Source organism: Sus scrofa, chromosome 2 (genome assembly GCF_054392235.1).
Source record: "Sus scrofa isolate SSC_HxYL_T2T_F1_AM1 chromosome 2, Sscrofa_HxYL_maternal_Yorkshire_Landrace_v2.0, whole genome shotgun sequence".
In the NCBI taxonomy this organism is placed as follows: domain Eukaryota; kingdom Metazoa; phylum Chordata; class Mammalia; order Artiodactyla; family Suidae; genus Sus; species Sus scrofa.
In genome coordinates, this window is record NC_139384.1 from 82,655,622 (window position 1) to 82,669,515 (window position 13,894).

Below are 13,894 nucleotides of genomic sequence, written 5' to 3' on the forward strand. Positions count from 1 at the left end.
AGGTGTTCTCCTGAGGCTCAGCAGGTTAAGGATCCAGTTTTGTCACTGCTGTGGCTCTGTTACTGCAGTGGCATGGGTTCATTCCCTGATCCGGGAACTTCCTCATGCCATGGGTGAGGCAAAAATAAATAAATAAATACACAAATACATAAATAAATCCTGATCTATTGCATTAGCAAGATCCAGATTGTAAGATACTCCACAGAACGAGCTATCCAATTTCTTCAGCCAAAAATAACAATAGGGATTCCCATCATGGCTCAGTGGAAATAAATCTCACTAGTATCCATCAGGACACGGTTTTGATCCCTGGCCTCACTCAGTGGGTTAAGGATCCAGCGTTGCTGTGAGCTGTGGTGTAGGTTGCAGATGTGGCTCAGATCCCATGCTGCCATGGCTGTGGCATAGGCCAATGGCTGCAGCTCTAATTCAACCCCTTACATGGGAACCTCCATATGATGTGGGTGTGGCCCCAAAAAACAAAAACAAAAAAACAAAACAACAAAAAAGACAAAATGATAACAATAAGAATAAGGTGTAGAAAAACACTTGGTGATCTAGATTAAAAGAGACTTAGAAACACATTGACTAATTGCAGCATCTTACTGGATACCAAATCAAACAAATAATTTTTAAAAGGTCATAAGGCTAAAGATGTGATGACACTGAAGAATGTTCATTTTTCATCGATAAGATCATTCACATTTAGTTTTCTCACGTATCAACTCAGACACATGGTCGGGAGGAAGCTATAGGAGTGATAAAAATGGCCATCTTTAAAGAGTTCTGATATTTTGGAGATGTATACTTCAAGCTGTGTAGATGACACAATGTGATGAATAAAATTTCTGTCAAGATGATTGTGGAGGGGGAATGATTTGAGCAACAAAGAAAGTGGAAATAAAGATGAAAATAAAAAAATAAAGATTGGCCAGGAACTGGTCATGTTTAAAGTTGGGTGAAGGGTCGGTGGGGTTCATTATGCTCTTGCAGCTTCATTTGCATATGCTTTAAAAGTTCCATAATTAACAGGAGGAGAAACGATTACCTAATACCAAGGGGCGGAAAGACGTCTGCTAACATTTCTATAAAATAGTGGAGATAATGAGGATGTGATGGTAGTTGTGGTGGTGGTGATATTGATCATGGTAATAAAGATGCTGACAGTGGTGGTGATCATGATAATGGACATAATGAACATGGTATACCTGGTAGTAGAGTCACAGTAGGGAGAGAGGTTTTGGTAATGATCCTGAAGATGGTGATGATGATGGTTGTGATAGTAACAGTGATGGTGGTGATGGTAGTGGTGGTGATGGTGATATGGTGATGGTGGAGGTGATGGTGGTGGTGATGGTGGTGATGGTGATGTAGTGATGGTGGTGATGGTGGTGGTGATGGTGGTGATGGTGATGTAGTGATGGTGGTGATGGTGGTGGTGATGGTGGTGATGGTGATGTAGTGATGGTGGTGATGGTGGTGGTGATGGTGGTGATGGTGATGTGGTGATGGTGGTGATGGTGGTGGTGATGGTGGTGGTAATGATGTGGTGGTGGTGGTGGTGATGTGGTGATGGTGGTGATGGTGGTGGTGGTGGTGATGTGGTGATGGTCGCGGTGATGATGGTGAAAATGGCAGTGATGGTGGTCATGAAGATCTCTCATGCCCCTTTCATGACTCCAGGTACAACCATGACTTTGCATGCTAAGGACGGATGAATTACCCCATGATGATGAGAATTAGCAAGGGTCCTATGAAGCCCCCGCAGGAACAAAGTAGTGATCTGAGAAGTCCCATTCCAGAAAAATCTCTTATTTCTGAAGGTCTTGGACAAGTTAGTCACACACTATACATGGGCCTCTAGCATGAAGATCAAATTTTGTCGCAGATATGTCTTTTAGCCTTTCCAGTATCACTTCCTAAAATCACTCATGGAGAGTTCCGTGGTGGCTCAGTGGGTTAAGAATCTGGGGTTGTCCCTGCTGTGGCATGGGTTTAACCCCTGGCCCAGGAACTTCCACATGCTCTGGGGGCAGTCAGAAAAAAAAAATCCTGGGGTGGGTCAAGCACCTAAGCAGGTACTTTGACAGGGTCCTCTCATTAAAAGCTCACAACTCCCCTATGCTGTGAATATTATCATTATCCTCCCATTTTTCAGATGAAGAAACTGAGGCTCAATTATACCACCTGCTCAAGGTGATACTATAAGTAAAATGCAAAGCTAAGACTTGGAAAAAGTCAGGCTGAGTCCAAAGGCCATGCAAAGCCCCCGCACCAAGAGGCTAAACTCCCATGTCCCCTAAGTCCAAACTTGAAATATAAATAAGTGAGGCCTTTGGGGACTGGGGAGGGCTAATGAAAACTGGAGATTTGGAGACCACGGGCTTTACCTAAAGACATTCAAATCCACTTTTCCCTAAACATAGCATCAGCGCGCCACCAAGATGGCTTGCAATCTCTGCAGTAGACAATCCTGCTTAACTGAAAATTAAATTCTGTATGTTGAAATCTCCAAGGGGTTATTATACTTAGTCACTTCCTGAAGCCTTCCCTTCTCTCAAAGTGCACTTCTCTTTATTTCTCTTCCCTTCCAAAAACCTATTCTAAAATATTCTATGGGAACTCTCAATGTAAACACAGTCCAGTTAATGGTGATTTTTTTGAGAACTCATTTGAAACCAGTTTAAGTAAGTATTTGATGTGAAAGAGGTAATAATGTTTTTCAGAACTGTCACTATAGGCAGAAGACATGATACTATATATAGAAAACCCTAAGGACTCAACCCAAAAACTATTTGAACTGATCAACAAATTCAGCAAAGTAGGAGGATATAAGATTAACGTTCAGAAATCAGTAGCATTTCTGTATACTAACAATGAAACTTTAGAAAAGGCATACAAAAACACAATACCTTTTAAAATTGCACCCTGAAAAATCAAATACCTGGGAATACACTTGACCAAGGAGGCAAAGTATCTATATGCTGAGAACTATAAAACATTAATCAAGGAAATTAAAGAAGATGTAAAGAAATGGAAAGATACTCCAAGTACCTGGATTGGAAAAATTAATATTGTAAAAATGGCCACACTACCCAAAGCAATATACAGATTCAATGCAATCTCTATCAAATTACCCATGACATTTTTCACAGAACTACAACAAACAATCCAAAAATTTATATGGAACCACAAAGACCCAGATTGCCAAAGCAATCCTGAAAAACAAAATCCAAGTAGGAGGCATAACTCTCCCAGACTTCAAGCAATACTACAAAGGCACAGTCATCAAGACAGTGTGGTACTGGTACCAAAACAGACATACAGACCAACGGAACAGAATAGAGAATGCAGAAATAAACCCTGACACCTATGGTCAATTAATCTTTGACAAAGGAGGCAAGAACATAAAATGGGAAAAAGACAGTCTACTCAGCAAGAACTGCTGGGAAACCTGGACAGCTGCTTGCAAATCGGAACATACTCTCACACCATGCATGAAAATAAACTCAAAATGGCTTAAAGACTTAAATATAAGACAAGACACCATCAAACTCTTAGAAGAGAACACAGGCAAAACATTTCTGACATCAACCTTACGAATATTCTCTCAGGTCAGTCTCCCAAAGCAATAGAATTAAAAGCAAAAATAAGCCAACGGGACCTAATCAAACTGACAAGCTTTTGCACAGCAAAGAAAACCAAAAAGAAAACAAAAAGACAACTTACAGAATGGGAGAAAATAGTTTCAAATGATGCAGCTGACAAGGGCTTAATCTCTAGGATATACAAGCAACTTATACAACTCAACAGCAAAAAAGCCAAGAACCCAACTGAAAAATGGAGTTTGGAGATAAGTATATACCCTCTTGAAGCCATCGCTTCCATCAAGGCCATGAACATAACCATCATCTTTCAGAATTTCCTCCTGCCTCCTTTATGATGTGTGTGTGGATGTTCATAACACTTTAAGCAAGATACACTCAGCAAATTTTAAGTATAAAATATGGTATTGTTATCTATGGGCATTAGGCTGTATAATAGGTCTTGAGATCTTATTCATCTTGCATAACTGAAACTTTATACCCTTTGACCTTCGTCTCCTATTTTCTTTCTCCCAAGCTCTGGAAACCACCATTCTCTCTGCTTCTATGCATTTGACTACGGCAGCTCCCACATAGAAGTGAGATTGTATAGCACTGGTCTTAGTGTCTGGTTTACTTCCCATGTCTAGCAACATTGACGTGGAGAGATTTTTTTTTACCATGACCCCCTCTAAAAAGATACATTTTGCATCACAGAGATCAAGAAAGACAGAAGGATGTACCAAGTTGCACCAACCAGTATTTGCCCTAGACTCTGTTCCTTTAAATTTTCTTATTTTATATTTTTAAGATTTTAATTTTTTCCATTATTGTTGCGAGACATGCTTTTATAATATTTTCTTAGCCTCTTTGCTGAAAACTCCGTCTTGTCCTTCCTTACTTTGTCCCGTCTTCCTGCTTGAGAAACAGTCACAGTGATGGTAAATGACTTAAGCTTAAGAACAAAGACCTAAAGGGCATGGGTTATTCGCGGGGTCAGCTGAATGAGGACATAATACAATGGTCTAGGCACACTGGACCTGTGCAAATTGGCACGCCATTTGCACAAGCATGATATGTCCTCTAAAGAATAAGAGAAAGGAGTTCCTGTCGTGGCGCAGTGGTTAACGAATCCGACTAGGAACCATGAGGTTGTGGGTTCCGTCCCTGCCCTTGTTCAGTGGGTTAACGATCCGGCGTTGCCATGAGCTGTGGTGTAGGTGGCATATGCGGCTCAGATCCTGCGTTGCTGTGGCTCTGGCTTGGGCCGGTGGCTACAGCTCCGATTCGGAACCTCCATATGCCGCAGGAGCGACCCCAGAAATAGCAAAAAAAAAAAAAAAAAAAAAAAAAAGAATAAGAGAAAGAGGAACCTCATGACCAAGTGGTTTATGAGTGGGCGTTAACAGAATATGCATTAGAAAAGAGGACCAAGGTGCAAACCTAGGCACACAGGGTCGCCACAAATAGGCATGCCGTTTCTTGGTTTCTTGCGGAGGCACAGTGAGGATTCTCTGAAATGCTATCTATGCATAGATAGCTAACTCAAATGCTAATAATTCTTAAATGCCTAATAAAGTTTAGAGTAAAAGTTTAACCATCTACCGGCTAAGTGACTTTTAAAATAATAAAAGAACTTATAAAATAATAAAAAAAAAAAAAACAACCCTATATCCTACATCTACAACCCCCTTTTCACTTGATGACGTAATCCTCAAGAGCACAATAAAAGCAGTGTGGTTTCTTGAGGCAGGGCTCTTGGTCCTTGAGACCTTGAGTCCCCCGGTTCCCACCTTTACTTAAGATACATGTCTCTGTGTCTTGTTTTATGTTAACTTTTTTTTCCTTAAGTTCCATAGCACCTGTTCTTCAGCCCCATCCTGCTGAGCTGGTCTCGGCACATTATAGTTGATTTACAGTGGTCTGTCAATTTGTGCTATACAGCAAAGTGACCCAGTTTATATGCATATAAACCTTTTTTTTTTTTTGGCTTTTTGGCTTTTTGGCTTTTGGGGGCCATGCGCATGGCATATAGGAGTTCCCAGACTGGAGTTGAATCAGAGTTGCAGCTGCCAGCCTACACCACAGCCGCAGCAACACCGGATCCAAGCTGCATCTGTGACCTATACCACCGCTCACACAACACCGAATCTTTCACTCACTGAGCAAGGCCAGGGATTGAACCCACATCCTCATGGATCCTAGTTGGATTCATTAACCACTGAGCCACAAAGGGAACTCCTGTGCATTCTTTTTCTCACATTCTCCTCCATCATATTCCATCACAAGTGACGATACATAGTTTCAAATTTGTCTTATTTTAGTTTTCTTTCAGCCCCTTAATATACAGCTTGCCAGCTCTTTCACTCATTCCTTTCCCCAGCAGAAAAGGGCAAACGAACGTGAGCTAGATGCCCCTAGAAGAGCTTTCAAGAAAGAAAACAACAGGACCTGAAAGAAGGTAGCCTTTGAAATCTTTCCAGAGCCAGGATATTTTTTTTAGACCCAAGATCACAAGCAAAACACATTCTATTTTCTATGGAAAGACACTAAACCAGTTCCTCCTTACCCACAAGATGAAAAGTCCTTGCTTGTCACCCAGCTGGCAGCTTCTCAGGGCTCACAACAACCAAAACAGGAAGAACATTGCTTCTTATCTTGAGCTCCAGTTTCTCAAAGTGTCTTGTGGGTAGATGAGAAGACTTGGGGCCATAGTCAACGAGATTGCAAAACACAGGGTTCATTAGTTCTCTTTTCATTAGAGTAATTTATAAAGTACCTTATTTCCCAAGACGGACCACGAAAGTGCCTCCAGACATGAATTTGGAAATGTGGATGGTGGTCAATGGGGAAAAACAGGTTGTGGCAGGTGGGTACCAAGCTCCATCTCTACCATGAACATGGATCCAATTTTGAGAAGTTTCCTTGAATTTGGTAAACTTTTGCTTCTGACATTATATTTATTATATTCTGCATCATGGGTACTGACAAAAATTTATAGTTAACCATCCATAATATTAGGCTGAATCAGATGACATGGCCATTTTTTTAGTGAGGTCTAGTGGATTTACCATGTTGTGTTAATTTCCTCTGTACAGCAAATGGATTCAGTTACACATGCAAGTTCCCACTTCTCACTTGACCGCCTCGGAAAAGTGACTGACCATATTCCTGGGCTTTGAAATCTCTGACTGAAAGCAGTGACAGCTCAAGTCTCCTGTTATAATGTATTTAAAGCCCTTATTTTTATTTATTTATTTATTGGCCACCCCCACCACATGCAGAAGTTCCCAGGCCAGGGATCAAACCCACACCACAGCAGTGACCTGAGCCGCAACAGTGACAATATCAGATCCCTAATCCACTGAGCCACCAGGGAACTCCAAGCCCTTATTTTTGAAGTTCTCATTATTTGAGGAAGTGCAGCTCCTTTAAGAGTTTAGGATGGGAGAAGCCGGGGGTTAGGTTGGGGTGGGTGGGTGTTGTCTGGACTCCTAGGGAGAGCCTGAGCAGTGAGGGCAGAGACAGGGCAGAGAGCTCCTAAAAACCTTGAAATTTCCTGAAGAGTAAGAGCAATGGGAGCATCTTTTGTTATAACTTCATTTTTTAAAATTGACTTAAAATATTGTGTTAGTTTCAAGTGTAGAGCAAAGTGAATCAGTCCTAAATATACGTATTCTTTTTTCAATTTTCTTTTCTTTTTTTTTTTTTTTTTTTTTTGCTCTTTAGGGCCGCACCCACAGCACATGGAGGTTCCCAGGCTAAGGGTTGAATTGGAGCTGTAGCCACAGACATAGCAACGTTAGATCCGAACCGCTTTTGAAATCTATACCACAGCTCACGGCAATGCCAGATCCTTAACCCACTGAGCAAGGCCAAGGATGGAACCCTAAACCTCATGGTTCCTAGTCTGATTTGTTTCCACTGCATCATGACAGGAACGCCCCAGATTCTTTTCTCATATAGGTTATTATAGAATATTGAGTAGAATTCCCTGTGCTATACAGTAGGTCCCTGTTGCTGATCTGTGTTATATATAGTAGTGTGTATATGCTAATCCTGAACTCCTAATTTATCCCTCCCCTACCCCATCATTTCCCCTTTGGTAACCATAAGTTTGATTTCAAAACCTGTGAGTCTGTCTCTGATTCATAAATAGAATATTGTCAACATGACTCTACTATCCAAGGCAGTCTACAGATTCAAAGAAGCCCTATCAAATTACCAATGGCATTTTTCACAGAACTAGAAGAAAAAATTCTGAAGTTTGTACAGAAACAAAAGACACTAAATAGCCAAAGTAATCTTAAAAAAGAAAAACAGATGGAGGAATCAGGATCCCTAATTTCAGAATATACTGCAAAGCTACCATCATCAAAGCAGTATGTATCAGCACAGATACATAACAATGGATCAGTGGAGCAGGTTATATAGCCCAGAGATCAACCCACCCACTTATGATCAACTAAGATATGACAAAGAAGGCAAGAATATACAATGGAGAAAAGCTACTTCAACTGTGGTGCTGGGAAAACTGTTATAACCTCTTGTCTTCAGGTCCTGAAACCACTTCAGAGCCATCAAAGTGAAATGGATGTCTCATTATGCATAAAGCCCCTTTCCACCACAACTAGGTTTATGTTAATGAGGTGACTCTTGGAAAATACCCAGGGATGGGGGCTGATTAGTTGCCAGTGAAGCCAACCACGTAATTAAAGGACTGGAACTTTCAGTCCCAAGCCCTGATGTCTAGGGAAGGGAGAGGGGCTGGAGATCACCTCCATGACCAATGGTCAGTGATTCCAGCAATCATGTCTATATAATGAAGCCTCTACAAAACCCCAAAAGGACAGGGTTCAGAAACCCTTCGGGTTGGTGACCACCTAGAGCTTGGGTAGAGGGCATAGACATTCCATGCCCTTTCCCCAAATTTATCCTATGCCTCTCTTTCTGTCCAACTCTTCTTGAGTTATATCCTTTTATAACAAACTGGTCAGCTAGTAAGCAAAAAGTTTTCAGAGGTCCGTGGGCAGCTGTAGCAAAGTCATCAAACTCAAGGATGGGAGTTTGGGAACTTCTGATCTATAGCCAGCTGGACAGTAGTGACAGCCTGGACTCATGGTTGGCATCTGAAGTTGGAGGTTGGGGGGCAGTCCTGTGGGACCAAGCCCTTAACCTATGATGCCGTCTCTGAGTATATAGTATCACAATTGAGTTGAATTATCGGACATTCGCCCAGTGTCAGAGAATTGTTTTGTGAAAACTTCACACACTGGAATTGGGTTCAGAACCACTTTTACCTGCTCCCACCACTAACAGTCTCTTCACTAAGCCGCTTGACTAAGCCAGCTGCTTCCTGCCATATCACCATCTAAGACACACTGGCATTCTAACCAGTTCTACCCATTCTAACAAGAAGCTCAACCTTCTTTATTAACCATCACAGAAGAGGAAGCCACATTTCAAGAAAAGAAACATTATCCTTTTCCCAACACGTGGACCTAAAGCTTAACACGCAAATGCCACTTCCTCATTTGCTAGTCATGTAAACACAATTGTCTCTCAGCAAGCTTCCTACACATCTTGAATTTGGTGTAGGAATTGGCTGGAAATATGGTGAAGATGTCTTACCCCACAGGACACAAGAACCAGACCCAAGAATCAAGGAGAGACCAGTATCTACACCGTATCAGAATGCCAGCTTGGACTTGATGCCAAATGGTCCTGGTTAGTAGCTTATACGAATGTTCTCTTTTGCTTGGTTCTCAGGAAGTCAGGTGAAGCTTGCCCTTAGAATACACCATTGCTTTTGTTTCCAAAAAACCCTCTATGCCCGGAGTTCCCTTTGTGGATCAGCCAGTTAAGAACCCAACATGGTGTCCATGAGGATGTGGGTTAGATCTCTGGCCTCCATCTGTGGGTTAAAGATCCAGCGTTGCTGTAAGCTGTGGCATAGTTCACAGATGCAGTTTGGATCTGGTGTTGTTGTGGCTGGGCATAGGCTGGCAGCTGCATCTTTGATTCAACCCCTGGCCCAGGAACTTCCATACACTGCAGAAGTGGCCATGAAAAGAAAACAAAACAAACCAAAAAAACAATCTCTTCTAGCAAGTGTGCTTGGAATTTAAGTGTGCCTTTTTCAGAGTATTTGAGCTGGACCAGAGGTAGAATTTAGATGCTTCTGGGAAACGATTGGGATGCAATCTTCCAGTGTCCCCAAAACACCTACTTGCATAAGTTGATATGCATGGGGGTTTTGAGAAGTTTCCACTGGAAGGATAAGAGAGAAGGCATTGAGGGTGGAGAGTGTCAAGCTGTCCAACAGACCCACATGGCTACTTGGAGGTCCCTTAAGAGAAGGGATAGGATGGGAGATGGTGCTGTGGTGTTCAGAAGTCATTTGTGACTCTGTGCCCAAGGGCAGGAGCTTTGGGATCCAGAAGATGGTGGCAGCCCCACACTAGGGAGAGAACGGCTTCTTACAGCACCGGTCAGGATGCTGCTCAGTGTTCTGCAGACTTGACCTGGCCACGAATGAATGAATGAAGATGGCTGTGCTGAGCCAGGAAGGTAGTCCAACTAGGCATAGGAAGACTTGGATGAGAAGGTCAAAGCAGAGGAAGATGGGAGAACCACATCCTGAGCAGATACCAGATCCTACTTCAGCAACATCCGAAAACTCCCGAGGAGGAAGGAAGACAACCTGAGACCCTGTCATCCAAAAGTCAGATATGGACATTGAGCCAGGCAATATCTGTGGCAAAGACAACTATAGCTTGAGAGTTTCAAACTACACAAAAAGTGGATAATTTATCAAAGCTGGGAACTATTCATGAAGTAAGGTCACAGAAGATTGAATATCGATTATAAAGAAGTGTGATAGGAGTTCCCGCTGTGGCATAGTGGGTTAAAGAGCCAGATGTTGTCTCCGCAGTGGCTAGGATTCAATCCCCAGCCAGGTGCACAGGGTTAAGGGGCCAGGATGGCCACAGCCGTGGCACAGGTCACAGCTGTGGCTCAGATTCAGTCCCTGGCCTGGGAACTTTCATTTGCCAAGGGTGCGGCCAAAAAAAAAAAAAAAAAAAAAAACACGTGAAACTTAGGAGCAAAAAAATAGCAAATAGCCATTAGGTGAAGTACATTATAGAATTTCAAAGGAGAAGGCAAGACCCCTCCCAAGAAAGCAGTAGGAATGTCTCTTTTTGCCATTTCCCATATCTTTTTTTTTTTTAAGCAGAAAGCACTTTATCGAAGGGATATTGTGAATTATACAAATCATTGCAATTGAAGCACAGGTAACTCTAGTCAATATCTGGTAATGACCTATAATGTGAAAGAATCTGAAAAAGAATGTATCTACATATATATATTCAGAACATATATCCATATATATTCAGAATATATACATATATATATATATCCATCACTTTGCTGTACACCTGAAACTATATTGTAAATCAACTCTACTTCAATAAAAAGAAAGAAATAGTAGCATTCATAATGGACTTAGCACCCAGCGACTGTTATTGGAAACTTAACCAGAAGGGTATGTGGGGGAATCGATGAGGACACAACATCATTTGTAAAACCGAGAGAAAGGAGGCCTTTAAGGGGCAGGTTATCAGCACGGTGTCCTGTTCCTGGGCCACAGATCGACACACTGTCCCTGTGGCCTTCATTCCGCAAACGTCATTGATTCCATCAGTGAACATAATCTTTGCCTGAGCCGTAGGGTACAGAGATGAAACTGGAGAAGGAACTCTTAGACTAGCTGGGAACAAGACACATGAACGTCTGGTTATAATCAAATGGGCAAAGTATCACATATAAAAGACTGATAACCTAGACATAATAAAAGATGAAAAAATGTTTTAGTCTTTTTTAGGGCCACACCCTCAGCATGTGGAAGTTCCCAGGCGTGGGGGCCAATCAGAGCTTCTGCTGCCAGCCTACACCACGGCCACAGCAATGCCAGATCGGAGCCGCATCTGCAACCTACACCACAGTTCACGGCAATGCCCAATCCTTAACCCACTGAGCGAGGCCGGGGATTGAACCCAAATCCTCATGGATACTAGTCAGGTTCGTGACCGCTGAGCCATGATGGAAACTCTGGAACAACGTTAAGGCAGAGAGGCAAGCAGATGACTTAGAACTGATGCAGGAATCCTTTTGACAAGCAGACTTTAAGGACGTTCCAAGGACTGTATTGCTGACAGTCTACCTTTTGACAGTTTGGAGGCATTTGACAGCTTTTGTGCAGTTAGAGAAGTTTTCCTTCAACCTAACATTACTAAAAACATGGACCTGTCCTCCCCCTGGTAACCAGTACTAGTTTTAAAGGCACTTAAAGAGTGGAATGTTTAAAATTTAGCTTGAAGGTGTTTGTTACAGTATTGTTTACAGTGCTAAGAAATTGGAAATGATGCAAATTCAGGTTAAATACATTGTGACACATGTAGGCTGTAGATGACCAACAACTATCGAAAAAAAAATTGAGGGAGTTACCTTTGTGGCTCAGTGGGTTAAGGACCTGACGTGGTCTCTGTGAAGTTGTGGGTCTGATCCTTGGCCTCACTCAGAGGGTTAAGGATCTGGTGTTGCCAGAGCCACAAGCTGCACTGGAGGTCACCGATGCAGCTCGGATCTAGAGTTGCTGTAGCTGTGGCACAGGCCTGCAGCTTCGGCTCCAATTCAGCCCTTAGCCTGGGAATATGCCACAGGTGTAGTCATAAAAAGAAAAAAAATTGACGTTCCAAAAGGTGTGATGAGTTGAAAGGATGACCATAATGTGACAAGCGAGAAAAATAAAGATTTTCAAAAATAAAGTAATACAGGCATAGCTGGTCTAGGTCGCCTTCGGGATAATTTCTCATGTGGGCATGAGACCCCTGGCACTGTCAGATCACAGTTCTTCCTTCACAGGCAGACAGGTGTGTCTAGAAGAATATTATTGATAAGCAAGTGTTTTTAAGCAAGCCATGGCAGGAACATTGTCCCATTTCCTTAAAAACCAGATATAATGTCCATCGACAGATGATTGGATTCGGAAGATGTGGTATATGTACACAATGGAATACTACTCAGCCATAAAAAAGAATGACATCATGCCATTTGCAGCAACATGGATGGAACTAGAGAATCTCATACTGAGTGAAATGAGCCAGAAAGACAAAGACAAATACCATATGATATCACTCATAACTGGAATCTAATATCCAGCACAAATGAACATCTCCTCAGAAAAGAAAATCATGGACTTGGAGAAGAGACTTGTGGCTGCCTGATGGGAGGGGGAGGGAGTGGGAGGGATCAGGAGCTTGGGCTTATCAGACACAACTTAGAATAGATTTACAAGGAGATCCTGCTGAATAGCATTGAGAACTTTGTCTAGATACTCATGTTGCAACAGAAGAAAGGGTGGGGGAAAAATGTAATTGTAATGTATACATGTAAGGATAACCTGACCCCCTTGCTATACAGTGGGAAAATTAAAAAAAAACAGATATAAATCTGCTCCCTGAAGACCGTGATCAGGGCCAACACTAGGGGGAGAGAAACACTTGCCTCAGACAAAAAATTTAAGGGGACATCAAAAAATTAAGCAATCAAGATACATTCTATGTCAAAGCCACATTTTAAAAAATCAAAATCAGGAGTTCCTGTTGTGGCACAGCAGAAACAAATCCGACTAGTAACCATGAGGTTGCGGGTTTGATCCTTGGCCTTGTTCAGTGGGTCAAGGACCTGGCATTGCTGCAAGCTATGGGATAGGTCCCAGACACTGCTTGGATCCTGAGTTGCTGTGGCTGCGGCTGGTGGCCGTAGCTCCGATTAGACCCCTAGCCTGGGAACCCTCATGCTGCAGGTGCAGCCCTAAAAAGAAAAAAGAAAAAAAAAATCAATGAAAGAAAACCCATGATACAGAAAATATCTAAATCTAAGATCTGGTCGTTCTATATCAGGCCATAATGGAGGTTGAGACAAAAAGAAAAAATGTGTGCCTCTCTCTCTCTCTCTCTCTCTCTCTCTCTCTCTCTCTATATATATATATATATATATATATATATATATATATATATATATCTTTTTTTTTCCATTTAGAGCCACACCTGCAGCACACGGAAGTTCCCAGGCCAGGGGTCAAATTGGAGCTGCAGCTGCAGTCCTATGCCCTAGCCACAGCAATGCCAGATCCTTAACCCACTGAGTGAGATCAAGGATGGAACCCACATCCTCAAGACACTATGTCAGGTTCTTAACCTGCTGAGATGCAAGGAGAACTCCCTAAATGTACTTTTTTTCTTTTC

General features: G+C 42.2%; 1 protein-coding gene across 11 annotated transcripts in view; it reads right to left on the reverse strand.

The window, feature by feature from the left end:
- Positions 1-6,211, reverse strand: part of EMR4 (EGF-like module containing, mucin-like, hormone receptor-like sequence 4) — a 47,462-nt gene extending 41,251 nt beyond the window's left edge. For 6 of the 11 annotated variants that reach the window (XR_014837683.1, XM_021083948.2, XM_021083947.2 and 3 more), the window contains exon 1: positions 6,154-6,211. The gene's annotated coding sequence lies outside the window, so the exon portion shown is untranslated. The remainder of the gene's footprint in view (positions 1-6,153) is intronic. The other 5 variants (XR_014837684.1, XM_085013141.1, XM_085013140.1 and 2 more) reach the window with 1 other exon arrangement.
- Positions 6,212-13,894: the final 7,683 nt, after the last annotated feature.